The sequence below is a fragment of the Filicampus tigris genome, chromosome 17, assembly GCF_054856515.1.
Source record: "Filicampus tigris isolate MCC_2025a chromosome 17, RoL_Ftig_1.0, whole genome shotgun sequence".
NCBI classification, from domain to species: domain Eukaryota; kingdom Metazoa; phylum Chordata; class Actinopteri; order Syngnathiformes; family Syngnathidae; genus Filicampus; species Filicampus tigris.
In genome coordinates, this window is record NC_141233.1 from 273,736 (window position 1) to 295,259 (window position 21,524).

The following is a 21,524-nucleotide window of genomic DNA, read 5'->3' on the forward strand; positions in this document are numbered from 1 at the left end:
TTACTGATTGTATTCCATGTAAAGTTGGAATGATTATTGATTGATGATCATCGTTTGAATTATTACTATTTTCATTAAATCTCTTAAATTGCATCTATCTTTGTCATTCTTATGAGCCCATTATTATTTCTATCCACTCAACCTTCTTAAGTGGAAGTACAGTTACCCCCTCACCACCGGGGCAAAGTGTCGTTATTGTAAACTAATAGTAACTCCGGCTTAACAAATTAACGAATCCGTGGGGTTCTAACAAGGACACCTAAACTGGTCAATGGCAAATGCAATGATTCAAGGGATAGAGCTGCTGTGAAAATAAAGTGTTTGTTTTATTCTCTTTTATTCTAGGCGGTTACTCTTAAAGGAGACATGAATTAAAATTGGATTGGTGTCAGGTTCATCAGATAGACATTTATGAAAACCACACAAAATAAGATGAAGACACTCTGAATTTTAAAGCTTGCAAGGAGAACGGAGAAGAACTGTACAATACAATTCTTACAGGCGTTCTAAAAAAGTCTCTCCATCTCCCTTTTTATTCTCACATCCCTACATACATGGGCGTTCCAACTCTAAAGGATGGGGTGAGCAAAAGGGCAGTTGAAACGTCTTGTACTCATCTGTGTCTGCATGTAGGTGAAAATTACTCAATACATGTGTGGTAAGACATGAGTAGAGAAATCAACAATGTGGCAGGAAATTTTAGCAATCACCTTCATATTAGCAAATGTTAGCTTGACTTCTCCTGACCTCCTTGCGATTAGTTTATGAAAGCATCATGAGCAGCAAATGTGTGATTATCAAATGATTGTAATTATTATATGAATAATTACTCTCACATTTCCCCCCTGAAAATCCTACATTTGCCCCATAAAATATAATCGAAAAGAACCTCCCAAAGGCTTTACAATTACCCAAAGGTAAACTCGCCCATAGGCACATGGAGGCTATTTAGAAATCATAATTATTCTCGTAGACATGTGGAGGCTCAAGGAAAAGATTACCAATGGCCGTTACATAATCACCTTCTCGTATAGTACGATCAGTGTCACCACCATCAGCATCATGCCATAGAGCAGATGGTAAATTTCATGAATTTTAGAATTTGTAGGGTCGATAGCAGATGAGACGAGTCGGGGAACCATTGCGCGAATGCAGGGAATACAACAACATCCACACAACATAACTCCTACCAGAGTTATAGAAACCAGGATAAAGAAGACCACATGCTTATATTTGCCAAACATTTTTTCCCACCACTCGGCCCAGGCGGAGGTGGACATGCCTGAGTGCTCCTTCATCCTTTGGTTCAGGGTGCGCAGGCCTTCAATGGCCCTGGTGAGTGACCCATTCGGGTCTGTGTTGTTAGGAATGAATGTACAACACATGTACAATGTTCAGCAAACATTGCGCAAACACCACCTCTTTCAGCCAGGAGCATGTCGACCGCAATGCAGTTCTGGTATGCCATGAGTGATGTAGTAGTGTTGGGGAGGCTATGTCGATAGCTGTGTGCGACTCTTGACTGTAGATCTGGTGGTTCAAATTTCTATCTTACCGAAGCTGGGGGCACCGGCCAGAGCGCCACTTCGCGGCCAGGATCCTCGGAAAGGGAAGGCAAGGCAAGATGGCGGAATAAGGAAGAGGTCGGTAGCTGCGTGATCAATTTAATCCAACAGTTTTGTAATAAACATTCAATGTCAGCAGTGTCCAATAAAGTCCAATATTAAAGTATTCACTTGCTTAATATCCTGCAGTGGCGGGCCAGGAGGTGAGGTGGCGTACGGTAGTTGGAAGCGTCTTGCGTATTTAGGTACGTGTGCTGTAGTTACGGATGCGGGGGGGAGCTGAGTGTAAATGTGGGTTCGTATTGGTGTGTGTGTGGTCTCTAAAACAGAGAAAAGGAAACCGGAGTTACAAACCAAACTTAAGATGTTAATGCGCTCATCCTATTCACGAAGCAGACACATTAACGGGTGAAACAAGCCAAAATGACTAGGATAACATAGCATCAGCTAATGCTAACCGTTGCGCACATTCTTCAGTAGCAGGAGGACCTCAACTTCGCCAATAAAGGACAAGATGCTCTGAAAGGCGACACTTCTCACCTCTCATGGACGCACACTCGGGAGAGGCACAGATAAACTTGTAAAGGTAAACAAACTTGACGAGTCGTAAACCTCGATAGCGAGGAGCACGCTCCAATTGCGCAGTAACTGGCTCCTCGAACTGGCCGCGCTCGCTCTCACTCTCTCTCTCTGCAAAGTTACAGAGGACCCAAAACTAGCTGCCTGTACATCGCCTGCTCAAAACAGAAAACACATGAGTCTTTTGTACAAGTAGCCAATTGCTCTTTTACGGCAATGAGGCCCGCTTCTGTGGAAATACCCAGTTTCTGTATATTGTAATGGATGTAGTAGATTCGATCTACAAATTTATTAGGTGTGATCCACACAAAGATGGATTCCCACCCCACTGCAATCTGGTTGACCATCTTATACTCATCTGGAACACCCCTCGGCGCACCAATTGCATCCCCATCCTTCCAAGAAGCACATCGTCTTCTGGAGAGCAAGAAAGGGGAGTCGAGTGTGTAGGCAGTCAATTTGATATCCCTCTCTGAGGATGGAAAAATAGACACACGCATCAGCAATGACACGAGCGCACAGACGCGGAGGTATTGCGTAGAGAGTCATATAGTTTGTTGCCACTACACCACCACCACACATGGCTGCATGACAGCAGTGCCCCCATCTGGTGCACAACAGTCTTGCACAATGTAGAATTTAGCACTCCCACTTTATTAGTAGTTCCTGTGAGGTTAACACAAGTAAAATTAGCAACTGCAATATCAGTGGAAAAAAGAATTTGTCATCAAAATTTTTTTCTCAGCTTTATCGGGATTCCAGAAGTTCGATTCACAGGGACTTGAACAGCTTCTAAGGGGTCAGCAATAACATATGACATGTAAACAGTAATAGCATGGCAAGGGTCCGGCCCATGGATGTGTGAGCTTAAATACGTGATACAAGGGTCATTGCTATTTTTATAATTGGTGCAACTCCAATTAGTGGTATTTATAGTCAATTGAATACCCATGATGACGTGAGTTAACTTGATATAGGGGCTAAGAATTTTTACACAGCGGTCAGTAGTTCGATCAGTCCAATCCTGCCTCGTTTCCGCTACTACAGCAGACCATACTCTAAACCCAGCCAATAAGTACCAAACATATGACCGACCATAACTGTGTGTGCTGTACACATGAGCCTTTCCATTAGAATCAAGACCGGAATTTGCGAGAGGTCATCTGTAGTAAAGTAATCTGAGACAATGGTATGGGACCAATACCAAGATTTCTTGGCAGGATAGGCTTGTTATCTGTGCTGACATAAACCCTATTATCCAATGTAGCTCCTTTATTTTGCCACATTGTAAGCTCTCGGACTGGGCTTTGTTGTTGCATATCACACAAGAGTGTCATATTGTGTTTGTTGTTATTGGAAATATTGTCTTGTACTTACATTCAGCAGTACCCAAAAAGAGCCTGGTAGCTGCTTCTTTCGCTGTTGTGTCTGCAAACGCATTACCTAATGTGATGCCGTCAGTGCCTGTGTACGTACCGTGCACTTACATATCGCAGGAGATGTGGCAACTGAACAGCATTCAATAATTTTGTCAAAAGTTCAGCGTGTGTGACAGGTTTTCCCGTGGACGTTATCATACCTCTATTTTTCCAATATTGTGCAAATATTAACACGTACAAAAGGCATACTGTCAATATAAATTGTAACAGCTTTTCCTTTCATTTACTTGCATGCCTCTGGTAACGCAACCAGCTCCGCTGCCTGAGCCGAAAAAGGGGAAGGATGTGGTTCCGCTTTTAACACGGCTGTCTGTGAGACGACCGCGAAGCCTGTTTGTGTCATGTGTGTCATCTTCCAAACTGCTTATCCTATACAGGGTCGCGGGGAGGTGCTGGAGCCTATCCCAGCCGTCAACGGGCGAAGGCAGACTACACCCCGAACTGGTCGCCAGCCAGTCGCAGGGTACACACAGACACCATCACTGAGCGGGAAACGATCCCACGCTGCCCGCACACAACTCAGGCGTGTGTACCACTACACTATCAGTGACCTAAGCCTGTTTGTGTTTTACCAAAATAATTTTTCTTTGATGAACCTTCCACAAAGAGGACAATTCCAGTTTGTTGAGGTTGATTTTTCAAATCCAAACCACATTTTGTTGTTTGTTCTGCCAATTACTGACAATTGTATTGATCACCATCCTCAGGAAATGGCAACAGTGTGGCTGGATCCAAAACCGTGCATCTCTCCAAAGTGAGGTGTGGTTGCGACAACAATATCGCCATGCAAGACAAATGTCTATCTGGAGATAAAACGTCATACATGTCTGCAGAAGCAAAGCCGCCACCTCATGGGGAACTTTTAAGATCAACGGCTGAAACACTACATTTAAGGAACTGCACCCCACAGCTCGTGGTGCTGCAATCACAGCCCTCACACAATGAGGAAGTGCACAAACCACAGTTTAGAAGAACTGTACAATACAATTCTTACAGGCGTTCTAAAAAAAGTCTCTCTGTCTCCCTTCTTTTTATTCTCACATCCCTACATACATGGGCGTTCCAACTCTGAAGGATGGGGTGAGCAAAAGAGCAGTTGAAAGGTCTTGTACTCGTCTATGTGTCTGCATGTAGGTGAAAATTACTCAATATATGTGTGGTAAGACATGGGTAGAGAAATCAACAATGTGGCAGGAAATTTCAGCAATCATCTTCATATTAGCAAATGTTAGCTTGACTTCTCCTGACCTCCTTGCGATTAGTTTATGAAAGCATCATGAGCAGCAAATGTATGATTATCAAATGATTGTGATTATTGTATGAATAATTACTCTCACAATTGGCTTTCTATAACTGGCGCAGTTAGACACCTAGGCAAATCTATCTCGACTTAAAGACCTCCCGTCCCCTTGCGTGACCGAGGAGAGTTTTGACCCTTTAAACAGAGAGTCGGCATAGGGACCTTTCCCGATGGTCCCTCGGGTAAGCGGAATCTGACATCCATTTGAATAACCCACTGTGTACAGCGACACACGGTGTCATGACTCAAATGGACATCTTTTCCGCTTGTTATTTTAAACTGTTAATAAAGCACAATATTCATGTCACTCACCACATGAATGAAGAAACCGGGTTCCTCCTCGCTCCAAAAGTGTGCTTTTGTGCTGCGTCTCTGAGCTTGTTTACCTCTTCTTGTGTATACAAGCATACAAGCACTTCCTGTACTAATAAGACCAGCATTCCTTGCGGTTGGCCATGCGCAGAGTGTCTCGATCGTGTCTAGGCGCCAGCAGCATCTTTGCCTTTTTCACCCTCCTCTCGTCCTTCTCCACCCACTTCTCAGCAGTAATGCTAAGTACATCATCTTATGCTTTTTATTTTAATGTTTATTTTGCTTTTTTATACAAAGTATTTTGACGTAAATTTCGACTTTAAGATAAGATAAGATAAGAATGCCTTTATTGATCCCACAGTGGGGAAATTTTCATTGTTACAGTAGCAAAGATATAGGTCACACAGGGGCGGCGGCATAATGTGGCCATTAATGTATAACATTGACGGCAAACATTTAGAATCAAACCTATGTAGATATACGCAGTAACATGTGTATATACACATGTGTATACACACCAACCTACATCTACATAAAAAATATGAGGAACACTCATTTCGGCCTGTACATAGTACAGAGGAAAAAATACTCTAAGTGACAGTGCTGCAGTGCTGTAGTGAAATGTAAGGAACAGCATTGGATAAAAATAAAACTAGACTAACAGTAGTGGGGGATGTTGAGTATTGCACGGTATTACAGTAGTGGGGAATATTGGGTATTGCACGATACGAGCTCAGGTGCAGGACTGCACAATTGCACTAATGACCGCCAGTTTGTAGAGACTACACAATGTTCTTGTTAAAGAGTCTGACAGCAGCAGGCAAGAAGGAACGGCGGAATCTCTCCTTTGCACAGCGAGGGTGTAACAGTCTGTCACTGAAGGTGCTGTGGAGTGCTGTTAGGGTGCCCTGGAGGGGGTGGTCCGGGTTGCCCAGCATTGATGACAGCTTGGCCAACATCCTCCTGTCCCCCACCGAGTCCACAGAGTCCAGGGAGCAGCCCAGGACAGAGCCGGCCCTCTTGACCAGTTTGTCCAGCCGCTTCTTGTCCCGGGCCGAGACGCCGCCTGCCCAGGTGACCACTCCCTGGAAGATGACCGATGCAACCACCGAGTCATTTAAGTTCCTGAAATCCGACATACACGGAAATTCGTGTTTACATCGCCAGTGTAGGAACGGAACTCGTTCGTAAAATGAGGACTCCCTGTAAATGCATAGTGTGTTGTTGGACATCTAGTAAGACATTACTTTTTTTTTTTTATTTACCGGCGCTTCCTTGTTCGTCAGTCAGAGCTTCTTTGATTGGCTTCATTCCGTCACGTCGCAGTTTGCTGAGTTATCTAGCTCAGAATAACTTGGCTTTCCCCACATACACCAAGATTTTTGGTCGTAAATATCTCATCAAGCATGCCACCATAATGCTGTTCGTTCCTACGTAGAGCGCAGTATGGAAAGTACGTCACGTTTGGGTGCAGACTGCAATTTTGTATTTCGTCATTTCACCTAGGTCATTTCAACGTCGATGGACAGCGCCCATAAGACGTCAGTTCACAGTTGAAATCTGGTTAAAAAGAGGTCGCTGTGGACGTCCTTTTGACGCTTTATACGGACCAAATGTATATATTTTTTTACATACTAAATTTAAATGACTAAATTAATGGTGTTGTGAAATTATTAGGGATATAACGATTTATCGAAAATCGATTTTATATCCATATAAATCAGGGGTGTCCAGCTCCGGTCCTCAAGGGCCGTTTTCCTGCCTGTTTTCCATCTCTCCTTGCTGCAACAAACCTGATTTAAATGATCAGCTCATTAGCAAGCTTCAAGAAGCAAGAAGAAGCTTGATAACGATCATCAGGTGCGTTCAGCAAGGATAGATGGAAAACAGGCAGGACATCGGGCCGTGAGGACCGAGTTTGGACACCTCTGATATAAATGCTTAAAATATGCATCGATGTAAAAAAATAAAAGAATAGATTCGCAACGCCATGTTTACCATAGATGCTCTCTCACGTCTCTACTGTAAACAAACTGCATACGCACTTTGGGTAAATTACTTGACACGAGAACTGCCAACATGAGATTACTAACACAACAACTTCAACGATCAAAATTGTCCAAAGTTAATTTTGATAGTGGACGCGTTGTTTATTACCATACCATACCATAATTATTTGCCGTTGTGTTTTTTTCTTGAAAAAGCCTCGTATCACACCCGGCAAGATACTCTGCATCGCACATGCGCTGTAGTGGTAATCCGGGTTATTATCTGTGATGTAAACAGAAGCATTGTGGGTAATGGCGTCATGGCTCCGAGTTAAGCTAGCGCAGGGATCGGCAACCCGTGGCTCCAGAGCCGCATGCATCGCTTTCATCCTTATTTTGCGTCTCAGTATGGCTTGGGAAAATAAATTAGAAGTGTCCGATTAAACTGTATTGTAACGTCTTCCAAAAACACGACGTCAGACGTATCTTAGTTATCTCCCTTTTTATTATTACAACACGGCTAATGTGGGCCGTAGTCGACGCAAACTACTAACAACAACACTTCCTCATAAGTACACATGGATCTCTGGTCCTTCGCCGTCCGCTATGGGCTGATATTTGTGCCACAAGAAACTGAATCTGAATAGTGTTGAGTTGCATGTGAATTGCTTAACTTGAATATTTGAATTGAAAACTGAATATTTGAATTGAAAAACTGAATTATTGAATTGAAAAACTGAATTTGAATTATATCAATTATATTGGTTAAATTGAATCTGAATTGTTCGACCTGAATTAGATTTTTTTTTGTTCGGAACTGTATCCCAATAAACTTGAAACTGAATTTAAGACTGTAAGATGTGTTTTTAATTATCAAAAAAAAGTGCACCTCACTAAAAATTCAATGCGGCATATGCTCACATTCAGTTTGACAAGTAAAAATTCAAACCTCAGTGAGAGACATACGGGTAACTTTAGGATGAGCAATCGATTGGAGATACAGAGATCTCCTTTTTGGCCAATCAGCATCTTTGTTTTGAGCACGTGACAAAGCTCCCCGGGGAAAAAGTGTTATCTCTAAGTGGCTTTTTGTGGCGACCAACTCAAATTATGCCACGGCAGGCTAAGACGAGGGGAGTTGAAAATTGGTGACGCGCACGCCAACTGTTGCATTTACTTGGTTGCTGTTTGAATTGAGTCAAGAGTATTGGAAACTGACAGGCACTTACTTGAGTTTGCCTTGCAAGTGTTCTTTCAATCGGAACTGCTCTTCCACCATATGAAGGTCCATTGTGGCTGTTTTGACTCACAATTGCGTTTACAGTAGCGTCTCACGGTCAGTAAAAACGTTTTTCTCCCGCACTCACCCCGCCACAAGATCCACCAAACACAAACTCTACACAGGTGAGGCACCTACTAAGTAAAACCACTCCCACTGATGACACCACCAATCACTTGTGAAAGTAGAGCGTGAGCGCTCGGCTAGTGCACAACACACAAGCGCACATCCCAATGAGGAAAAAACACCCATAAACACTAATGGCTCCTACAATCCGGCCCCTAATTATTGTGTGCTAATAATTACCATCACCACTAACGTGCAGGAGACAAAAATTATCATAACAATTACAAAAGGTACAAAGCGACTGAAAAGGTACAGAGCTCGATCAAAAGAAATGTTTCCATCATATCGTATCATTTCCGGCGCCACGCGAGTGGCAGCCGGCTACAGTAGCTCCGGCTCATCGGTGAGCCTTTTCGTGTGTTTTTGTTCTTTAATATTACTCTACCTCATACCTTTTTCATATAGTTGATAGTCGTAACTTGCGTAGCAATGGACACCCAAACTGCGGTATCCTTGCTGCTGCTGATGGCTATTTTTTGCGCGATCGTGTCCGGCGACTTGGCTCGGAGCCGAGCCCCCATTGTTTACAGCCGGAATCAGCTGTTAGCACTCCGTGCTAACCATGCGCCGGCTCCCGGGGCGAGACCCGATATCCCCCGTGAGCTTAGGAGGAAGAGACGGGGATCTCGTGCGGGGGTTAAACGCCGGGAAAGGAGAAGACGATACCATCCCGTCCTCCCGTCTGTTATCATGGGGAATGTTAGATCGCTCCCCAACAAGATGGACGAGCTAGCGGCGCTTACCCGGCACGAGAGGGACTTCCGGGAGGCTAGCCTGATGCTATTCACGGAGTCGTGGCTAACAGCGCTAACGCCGAACGCGGTCGTAGAATTGGACGGCTTCCAAATCATACGCGCGGACAGGACGCTGGAGAGTGGAAAGAGGAAAGGAGGAGGGCTGGCTGTGTTTGTGAACGATAGATGGTGTAATCCTGGGCACATCACGATTAAGGATCAGCTTTGCAGCAGGGATATTGAGCTGCTAGCTGTTGGCATGAGGCCATTCTACATCCCGCGAGAGTTTAGTCATGTGATCGCGGTGACCGTCTACGTCCCACCAGCTGCCAGCAGCGACACAGCCTGTGATGTCTTGACTGCAGCAGTGAGCAGGCTACAAACACAGCACCCAAATGCCCTGGTACTCATCTCTGGTGACTTCAATCATGCCTCCCCTTCCTCCTCTCTGCCTTCATTCACACAGTATGTCACCTGCCACACCAGAGACAATAAAACACTGGACCTTTTCTATGCCAACACCAAGGAGGCATACACATCACTGCCCCTCCCCCCGCTGGGCAAAGCTGATCACAACCTGGTGGCTCTCCAGTCTGTGTACAAACCTCTGGTCCGCAGGCAGCCAGCTGTGACCCGCACGGTTCAGAGATGTTCTGGAGAGGCCGAGGAGGCCTTAAAGGACTGCTTCAGCACAACTGTGTGGGAAGTATTCAGCGATGCTCACGGGGAAGACATTAGTAGTCTAACGGACACTGTTACAGACTATATAAATTTCTGCATGGAGAACACCATACCCACCAGGACAGTAAGGTGTTTCTCCAACAACAAACCCTGGATCACACCAGACATAAAAGCTCTCCTGAAGGAGAAGAGGAGGGCTTTTGCGTCAGGCAACATAGAGGAGCGGAGGACTGTGCAGCGCCAGCTGAGGAGGAGGATCAGAGAGGAGAAAAGGTCCTACAGGAAGAGGATGGAGGAGCAGCGACTGCAGAATAACGCCAGGGGAGTCTGGAGGGGCCTGAAGACCATCTCAGGCCACGGACAACCCAAGACCCGGACTGGGGGGGACCTGCAGTGGGCAAATGAGCTGAATCTCTTTTTCAATAGGTTCGATCAGATGCCTGCCTCCACTCAGTCTCTCCTGCTGCAGCCTCCACCTACTCCTCCTGCTGGGTGTGTCTCCCCCTCCCCTCTTTTCTCCACAGTCTCCAGCTCCCAGCTACACCAGATAGCCACCACTCCCTCCTGTCCAGCCTTGGCCTTCACAACATCTCAGGTGAGGAACCAGCTGAAGAAGATGAAGGCGAGGAAGGCGAGGAAGGCAGCGGGTCCAGATGGCATCAGCCCCCAGCTCCACTGTGTGGAATTGTCCAGCACATGTTCAACCTGAGCCTGAAGCTGGGCAGGGTCCCCCAGCTATGGAAAACATCCTGCCTGGTCCCGGTGCCAAAGATCCCCCACCCGAAGGAGCTCAACAGCTTCAGACCAGTGGCGCTGACGTCTCACCTGATGAAGACCCTGGAGAGACTGGTCCTTGTCCACCTGCGCCCCCTGGTGAGCTCCTCAATGGACCCACTCCAGTTCGCATATCAGCCTGGCATCAGTGTGGATGATGCCATCATCTACCTCCTCCACACTTCACTCTCCCACCTGGAGAAGGCGGGGAGCACTGTGGGGATCATGTTCTTTGATTTCTCCAGTGCTTTCAACACCATCCAACCCACCCTACTGGGAGACAAGCTGGAGCGGGCGGGGGTGGCGCACCACCTCACCACATGGATCCAGGACTACCTCACAAACCGGCCACAGTATGTGAGGACACAGGACTGTGTGTCTGACGTGCTCCTCTACAGCACGGGGGCCCCACAGGGAACTGTCTTGGCTCCCTTCCTGTTCACCCTCTACACCTCGGACTTCAACTACAACACCCCTACCTGTCACCTGCAGAAGTTCTCTGACGACTCTGCGATTGTCGGCCTCATCACAGGCGGAGATGATCGGGAGTACAGAGAACTTACTCAGGGTTTTGTGGACTGGTGCCAGCAGAACCGCCTCCTGATCAATGCGGGGAAATCCAAAGAAATGGTGGTGGATTTCGGTAGGCGCCAGCACTCTTCACCTGCACCAGTGAATATCCGGGGAACAGATGTTGAGAGAGTCTCAACTTACAAGTACCTGGGTGTTCATCTGAACAATAAACTGGACTGGAGCGACAACACAGACGCCCTCTATAGGAAGAGTCAGAGCAGACTCTTCCTACTCAGGAGGACTTTTGGGGTTCAGGGGACACTCCTCAGGAACTTTTATGACTCGGTGGTTGCATCGGTCATCTTCCAGGGAGTGGTCACCTGGGCAGGCGGCGTCTCGGCCCGGGACAAGAAGCGGCTGGACAAACTGGTCAGGAGGGCCGGCTCTGTCCTGGGCTGCTCCCTGGACTCTGTGGACTCGGTGAGGGACAGGAGGATGTTGGCCAAGCTGTCATCAATGCTGGGCAACCCGGACAACCCCCTCCAGGGCACTCTAACAGCACTCCACAGCACCTTCAGTGACAGACTGTTACACCCTCGCTGTGCAAAGGAGAGATTCCGCCGCTCCTTCTTGCCTGCTGCTGTCAGATTCTTTAACAAGAACATTGTGTAGTCTCTACAAACTGGCGGACATAAGTGCAATTGTGCAGTCCTGCACCTGAGCTCATATCGTGCAACACCCAATATTCCCCACTACTGTAATACCGTGCAATACTCAACATTCCCCACTACAGTTAGTCTAGTTTTATTTTTATCCAATGCTGTTCCTTACATTTCACTACAGCACTGCAGCACTGTCACTTACTTAGAGTATTTTTTCCTCTGTACTATGTACAGGCCGAAATGAGTGTTCCTCATATTTTTTATGTAGATGTAGGTTGGTGTGGATATAAATGTGTATATACACGTTACTGCGTACATTTACATAGGTTTGATCCTAAATGTTTGCCGTCAATGTTATACATTAATGGCTACATTATGCCGCCGCCCCTGTGTGACCTATATCTTTGCTGCTGTAACAATGAAAATTTCCCCACTGTGGGATCAATAAAGGCATTCTTATCTTATCTTATCTTATAAATTGAAGAAGGTCATTCAGGTTTATCCATGATGAATCAAAGTCCAAAGCACACGTCCATCCCAAAATTTTACTGCTCATCTGCTTCCTGCAGAAGGCAGACTTTTGTAATTGGACGATCCAAAACACTTGACTTCGTTTTAAACTTTACTGTACGTACCAGTCCCTGTTTGTCCGAAATCATACCTAAAACTCTTCCGGTAATCCATGAATTCCATGGTGCCATATCATCCACAATCATTATTATATTTCCAGGTCCAAAATTCCTTTGAGCACGACTCAATTTCTGACGTTCTTGCAATCCTGGAAGGTATTCCTTCAACCAACGCCTCCAAAACAGGTCAGACATATATTGTACTTGTTTCCAGCGCCGACGAGCATAGATGTCATTCTTATCAAACAATCCAGGTGGTAATGATGAATGCGATTTGAGTAGCAGCAGATGATTAGGAGTTAGCGTCTCTACATCATTGAGATCTGTCGATGCCTTTGAGATAGGACTGCTGTTAAAAATGGCTTCCACTTCGCAAACACCAAGCCTTCGTCATCCAAGGATTGAGTTTTCAAAACTGAGTTCAATACTTTGTGAACTGAGTGTATCAATCTTTCCCAAGCTCCTCCATGGTGTGATGCAGCTGGGGTATTGAAAATCAATTTAATTCTTTTTTTGCAACAGCATACCATGTATGAGGTTATGGTTAATCTTGTTAATAGCCTCTTGATCCACCTTCAGCTCAAACAAAGTTTATATCGTTGTCCGAACGGATTTCCAGAACTTGTTCTCGCCTGGCAATACATCTTCTGAGCCCAATGATAAAGGAATCTGTGCCTAACGAGAACAGAACCTCAAGATGCATTGCTCATACAGCCAGACACGTAAAAATAAGACCCTATCGTTTCACAACAGCACGCTCACGCTTCACTGCAAATGGCCCAAAACATTCCAAGCCAGCATGACTAAATGGGGGTTCGTCTGGAGTTATTCTGCTGTGAGGCAGATCAGCCATTTTCTGATGTCCAGGCATAGCAGACAATCTAGGACAGACACTTTGCCAAAACCTTTCTGATACCAGCACAGCCACCAGGAATCCAATATTTTTGCCGCGGGTAAGAAACCATATGGTTGCGTCCACTGTGGCCTGTGACTTGATGTACATGTCTGAGAAATAAGCCAGCGATATGTAGGTCTTTTCCAAGAATAACTAGATGTTTTGCTTCAATCGGCATAGCCGCTCTACTAAGCCGCCCCCCAACCCTTATGAGACCATCATCCAGGATTGGGTTTAGTTTGTAGACATGACTCGTCTTCACACACTGTCCCTTCTCCTAGCTTGTGAATTCCTCAGCAAATGTTGATCTTTGCCAAATTTAATCACAGCCGTCTCAGTAGCAACCAACTCCTCCACTGTAAAAGCATTCTTTGGCACTTGGGCTTTGAAATGTTCCATCTGGAGCTGTATCTTTCCATTCAACTGTTCAGAATTTAGCTGTTGCTTAGCGAGAGTTTCTGTGACACACCAGTGACAACAGAAAACCTTTGAACTTGAGAAGCCAACCAATGGCCTGTATCAAATAGTGCCAGGAGGAGAAATAGTTGATGAACGTCTCCACTGGACTTGTCTGCCCAATTTGTGTTACATTCACCATCACAGTTTTGACTTCCGGATCGCCAACAAGAGATTCTTTCACGCCCTGCGGATTTATTGGCCAGTTTGTTTCAGGTTCCAGAAGATAATCCGGTCCACTAATCCACACACGAGCCTTTAAAATGACTCAACCAGCTCTCTTCTCCAGAGCTTGTCATTTTGCTAGCCACCACCGCGGCAGTTAACTCCATACGGGGTATTGTGAATAGTTTGAGAGGAACTACCCGTGCCTTACTCATCATAAATGCACAATGAGTTCTTCCACTGTTATTATGGAGCAACATGTAGGTCATAGTACCAAATCCTTCATCACTTGCATCTGCAAAGTGATGAAGCTGAGCACAGGTAGCATCACCAAAGCCCACAGGTTTCAGACATCTACTGACCTGCATGTTCCAGTTGGTGGCGATCTTCAAGCCAAGTCATCCACTCTCTGAATATGGGAGGGGGCAAGGTATCATCCCACGCTAGACATCTCCTGGAGATATCTTGGTGGACAAAACAATGGGTGTCAAGAAAACCAAGAGAATCATATACTGAACTGACAAGATTCCTCTTCTTGTAAGCGGACCATTCTTAAATATGCTTTTAAACTTGAATGAGTCCGACTGCACACACCACTGCACACCCAAAGCTCGCTCCACAGGTAAGACATCACAGCCTAAATACAAGTCTTTAACTTCCTTGGCCCTTTCCTCTGGGGGAATAGCAGTGAGGATTGAGCGGCAGTTACTGATCATGAGCTTAAAACACACAACTCACTGAGCTCCTTGCGAAGGGACAGGGCTTCCTCTTCAGAGGCAACGGACACCAAACAGTCATCAACATAGAAATGCTGTAGCAGAGTGTTGATTGCCACAGGACTGTAGTGGCTCTGGTTGTCCTCAGCACACTTGCGAAGGGTAAAACACGCACAGCTTGGAGATGATGTAGAACCAAACAAATGTGCCACCATTCTGTACTCAACCAGTTCCATTTCGCAATTTCCATCAGGCCACCACAAGAATCTTAACAGGTCACAATCTTCAGGCAGCACCCTGACCTGATGAAATATGGCCTCTATATCTGCCATGAGTACCACTGATTCGTTGCGAAATCTGGTCAAAACACCAACCAGCTGGCTCGTGAGATCAGGTCCTTGAAGGAGTTTAGAATTCAAAGATGTCCCCTGGAATGTGGCCACACAGTCAAAAACGACACGCAGTTTTCTTTTCTTTGGGTGATCCACACCATGATGTGGTATAAACCACAATCTTCCATCGAAACGGGCCACCTGCTCAGCTGGAACACCCTCTGCATAGCCATTCTCCAGCATATCAGTCATGAACGTGACATCATCCTAGCGAAAAGATGGATCTTTAGAAAAACGTTTTCTGAGACTCAACCCACGTTGTTCTGCAACTGTCCTATTATTTGGCATGTTGAGGTAACCATGTCTTATCGGCAAACCAATACTGTCGTTCCCATCGACCAACTTGATTGAATCAGAGACTAACTTCATAAAATGCTTATCCTCTTTCGATAATTCATTATGCTCATTTTATAAGGTTTCAGGGAAATCAACCTTAAACTGTTTCCATCCAACGCACGCACGCATACACAAAAATACAATGTAGCACTATCTTCCCATGTATGGATGGATGGCTTCAATATACTATTCCATAATACATACCACTTTGCTGCTGCTCTTGGGGAGGATGTAATTCTGGTGTCCATGAAGTGTCCACAGATGCATTTTAGCTACAAACCCACAAACTGGTATTACCTTGAAATGTAATTGCATTTTTTGTGTGCTGGAGAACTTCACAGAGACGAGCAGGTTTGAATTTGGGGCAAAGCGGTGTTATAGGGATGGTGGTATTGCCCCCCCCTTTTGTAATGGCATGCCCCAGTAGCAGGTGGGAGTCTCTACTTACAACATTTTCTACTTAAGAAATTTCTTCCAGAACCAATTAATTTCATAAGTATTAGGCACCACTGTATTTGTGAATATATTTTTGACCAAAGCCAACAATGTAGGTGTAAATGTTGAAAAAATGATTTGTTGATTCTTGTGTTACAGTTTAAATCTGAAAACGTGTAAGTACTGTGCAAGTACTGTATTTCTGATAAAAGCCAGTGGTCTTAACTGATGATGACAGTGATTATTTCTGTCATGTTTTTGTAATCTTTTCTACTGTAATTTCAGCAAATATTTTGTGTAATATCAATATTTTTGCAATTTATAATGCACACTTTTATTGTTTGTGTAGTTTTCATATATTTTTGAATTATATCTTTTATTTTTGTTCATTTCTTTTGCTGTAACATTTTTGTATCATATATATTGTCTTTTAGCCAACATGTTTATATTTTCCCCAAGATCTTTATTGTAATTGGCTCTCATTAGATTATGCAAGTGTACCATAGTGTTTTTAGGGTTATACCCAGTTTCACCTTGTTTTGAATGTTAAGTTACAAGGGGAAAAATGTTGTTGGATAGTGTGTGTTATACCCTGTAAAACGGTTGGAAATTTTTCAAAAAAATAAATGCTTTTTAAAGTATTCAAATGTGTTCATTGTTGAATTTCTTTCAAGATTCAGCCTCAAAGTATAATAGAATAATAGATAGAATAGAATAAGAGATTGTTATTCATATCAACTTGCTACAAGTAGCACTAAGTCAGCAAGTTGCATTCACATAAATACAGTTAATGTAAGCTAAACATGTTCAGTTGTGTGTATTTTTTTCCCTACCTAACATGTTAAGTTTTCCCATGTGTAAAAGCTAAAGTGGTTTTAAGGCAATCGGTTTCCACGTGAATTTCTAGTAAACTCTACTCATTCGGGTTGAGAGTGCAGCGTCTGCTGTGATACGGACCATGTAGCGGTGTGTTGTGGTAAAGAAGGAGCTGAGCCGAAAGACAAAGCTCTCCATTTACCACTCCATCGACGTTCCTACCCTCACCTACGGTCACGAGCTCTGGGCCATGACCCAAAGAACAAGATCCCAGATACGAGCAGCCGAAATGGGTCCAGGGTCTCCCATAGAGATAGGGTGAGAAGCTCGCTATTCCAAGAGGGACTCAGAGTTGCGCTGCTCCTACACGTTAAGAGGGGCCAGATGAGGAGAGATGGCTTGGGCATCTGATTAGGACGCCTCCCTGGTGAGGTGTTCCAGGCATGTCCCACCAGTAGAAAGGCCCCGGGACGACCCAGGACATCCTGGAGAGACGTTCGTCTCCCGGCTGGCCTGGGAATGCCTTGGGATCCTTCTGGAAGAGTTGGACGAAGTGGCTGGGGAGAGGAAAGTCTGAGCTTCTCTGCTGAACCTGCTGCCTCCGCAACCCGACCCCGCATATGTGCAAGATAATGGGTGAATGGATGGACAACATTGAGGACCTGTGGCTATTCTGTGAGAATGAAGTTGATGGAAAAAATAGCTGGCATATTGTGAATGTCAACCAGATTAATAAATATATGTAAGAGTCTTTAATCGTGTTATATTTTCTCATCAAGCCCTTAAAGCGGAAGACAACCCAAACATATTTTTTTCAAGAATATGTTCCCAGCAGGGCGGCACGGTGGACTACTGGTTAACACGTCCGCCTCACAGTTCAGAGATCGAGGGTTCGATCCCGGCTCCGGCCTCCCTGTGTGGAGTTTGCATGTTCTCCCCGTGCCTGCATGGGTTTTCTCCGGGTACTCCGGTTTCCTCCCACATTCCAAAAACATGCATGGTAAGTTGATTGGACACTCTAAATTGCCCCTAGGTGTGATTGTGAGTGCGTATGTTTGTTTGTCTCTGTGTGCCCTGCGATTGGCTGGCAACCAATTCAGGATGTCCCCCACCTACTGCCTGAAGACAGCTGGGATAGGCTCCGGCACGCCCCGCGACCCTTGTGAGGATAAACGGTTGGACTGACCTCTTTTCGGAATCTGAGCCATGATTGGTCGTTGTGAGCAGGTCGTGTGATGTCATTTTCAGTCGACAGAAGACAAAATGGCCGCCTCTTAAAATGGCTAAAAACGAGTGGATTAACACTTATTCCACAAATGCAATATTTATCAGAATGCCCTGTTTCAACTAGTGGGCTTGCATAGAGCATATTCTTGAAAAATAAATGTTTACGTTGACTTCGACTTTAAGAAGAAAAATCAAATGCTTTTTTAACCTTAAAAAAAAAATCTGCATATCAACAACAATCCAACAATGATGAACTTGACGTTTTATTAAACATTCTATTGTTTTTCTTGCTATCACCTCGTTGAACTGTGTGGAATCAATTGAAAGATACGTTTTGAAACAATTACTAAAATATGGAATTTTTGCATTTTTCATCTATCCATCTGTATATTTGTCTGTCCATCTATCAAAACTACCCCAAAAAATCTACCCAAAAATAGAACACAGCATTTTTTAAAACTAATAAATCTGAACAAACCAGTTCTGAAAGCTAATTAAAACAGACTCAAACTAATATAATAACGTATTTTCCGGACTATATGTCGCTCCGGAGTACAAGTCGCACCAGCCATAAAATTCATAATAAAGGAGAAAAAAAACATATAAGTCGCACTGGAGTATAAGTCGCATTTTTGCAGGAAATTGTGCACTTAGTACACATCATATCCACCGAGCTACGATGGTAACATTTAGCTAACATTCGGACACATGTAGCATACGAGAAAGTTATGGTAAGAAAACTTTAAACTCACCAAAACTGTAGTAGATAGATGAAATAAGTCTTTTATTTATCTCCGACCGTGTCTACATGGAAACATTCTAATGTTTCCAAGTCTCCAAAAGTATTTATGTATTCGGTCATAATTATGTCTTTGTCTCCTTTGCGCTCGGCTCCTGTCTTTACATGTGTGGCTGCATGATGCAATACCCCAGCCAGAGGCAGGCCGCCTGTTTGTGGTTCATTCTTGTTCAACCATCATCTGTAAGTAACTTAGACAATTGTGTGTAATGAGCATGCAACATTTATATACAAGCTGAAGTGTGGATGATTGTGGGTTGTTGGCTGAACATACTAATCGATATCATGTCCGCTGATAGTGTAGTGGTACACACGCCTGAGTTGTGTGCGGGCAGCGTGGGATCGATTCCCGCTCAGTGACAGTGTCTATGTGTGCCCTGCGACTGGCTGGCGACCAGTTCGGGGTGTAGTCTGCCTTCGCCCATTGACGGCTGGGATAGGCTCCAGCAACTCCCTGCGACCCTATATAGGATAAGTGGTTTGGAAGATGACATGACTAATCGATATCGCTAATGCTAATCGCGATCGCTAATCGTTAGCATGTCTGCCTGTTTGTGGGTCATTGTTGCTCAACCATCGTCTGTAAGTAACTTAGACAATTGTGTGTAATGACATTTATATAGCTGAAGTGAGGATGATTGTAGGTTGTTGACTGAACATGGCTATCGCTAATTCTAATCGCGATCGCTAATCGTTAGCACAGGCTCATCTTGTTCATGTCTATGAAAATACATGTGTATGTAATGCATAGATTGATAGTATTTTCTGTTTCTTGTGCAGTTTCACAATATAATCAGACAACTTCGGTGCACACCTGGAATCAGTGGAGTTTGTGAATGTTTAGCTGTTTGGATAAGTTTTGATAAGCTAGCTTCCTCGACTAGCAAGGCCTTAGCAGTCAAATTGTCTTTTTATCATACTATTTTGATTACTTATTTGACAAAACATTAGATCTTAACCGTTTGAATTATTCATGCATTTTAATAGCTTATAGGATTTATCTTATGTTTCTTTATGTGGGTTACTATAACATGTGAAATGTAATATAGGTAATTGTCATAGCTTGTTAGTGCTGACTTGTATTTAAGATGTTTTGCCTCCCTCTGCAGGCGCTTTAGCAGTAATAATAACAGTAACAGTAGTAATGTGTTAATCATTTCACACGTAAGTCGCTCCCGAGTATAAGTCGCACCCCAGGCCAAACTATGAAAAAAAAAAATGCAACTTAGTCCGGAAAATACGGTAATCAATTCTAATGAAATATCCAAAATTATGATGACAACTCACCTTGTTTTCAAATTCATTACAACTAAAATATTAGCTTGTCACTGTGGTAAAGAAGAAACAAAAGTTCATCCCCATAAGAAGGTACATAGAACCCAGTCATCCTTGCTGCGTGAACTGATGAAGGAAGCCTGCTAAAATGAGAGGCGAAAAAGCTCATTGATCACAGCTCATCTCACCAACACACTTGTGATTCTTAACCTGAGACGTCCAAAAGAATCGTTGGCTCCAAACTCAGCAGGAAAATAGTTTCTCACCAGTGCGTGTACTTGAGTGACGTCTCAAGTGTCCCCTCTGAAGAGAATCTTTGGCCACACATTGCGGAGGCAAAGGGCGGCACGGTTGGGTGAATGCTTAACACATCCGCCTCGCAATACAGAGGTTGTCTGTGTGTGCCCTGCGATTGGCTGGCAACCAGTTCAGGTTGTAGTCCATCCCGCCTACTGCCCGGAGACAGCTGACATCAGCTCCGGCACACCCGCAACCCTCGTGACGAGCGGTTCGGGTGATTGATGGATGGATGGCTGTGCAGGCAAAATGCTTCTCAACACTTTGTGTGTTCTTGTGTGTTTTTGAAAGCTTCTTGTTGCCCAGTCTGCTTCAGTAGCTAGAGGGCCAACTGGATATTTCTTGACGCCTCAACGTGTGGTGAAATGCTGTGGCAAGAATAGGAGAGACACACGTTGAGCTGCTGTTGTCATCGCAGAAGGAACATTTATTATTGCTCTTCAGGGCATACTTCAGGTTTCAATAACAGAATAAAAATCAAAATTCCAGTCTTGTTTTACAAAGCATTGCTGTACCCTGAGTCCTAAAAATATATTAAGTCTAATAAAATTAAATTCAATAAAACAAAGCCTCTCTGTAAAGTTTCTTCATGACTATTTCCACATGAAATAACGTCAAGCAAACATTTTTGCTATTTCACATTTGAAAGTTCAACAAATGAATTACATTTTTAATCCGTTACAAACCCACAGGAAATGTATTTTTTTTAATACAACTGATTATGATTTACATCCTGTTGTTTTATCATCAGTACAAAATAATTGCATTTATTAAAGAAATGCATTTATTTGTACCCTTTCTCCAACAACAGTCTCACAAGAAAAAAAGTGCAATACTCCTTAACCGACGCTTTCCCCCCACTGAAGCTTTCTACAAACCGTCCATAGCTCAATGTACAAAATGACTACATGAAAATATTACAAGTCGTGGCATTAAACCTTATGCTTCTATCTGCTATAAAAACGGATCAGGAAATAAACATGCATGAGAAAATATTCCCGAAGTATAAGTGAATTAATTTCAACAGACAGTTCAGTAGTTTCTTCATTTCTCTCTCACTACTCCACGGGTGATTTCTATGACTTTTTAGTGTATTTACTAACCTGTGGCAAGAATAGGAGAGACACACGTTGA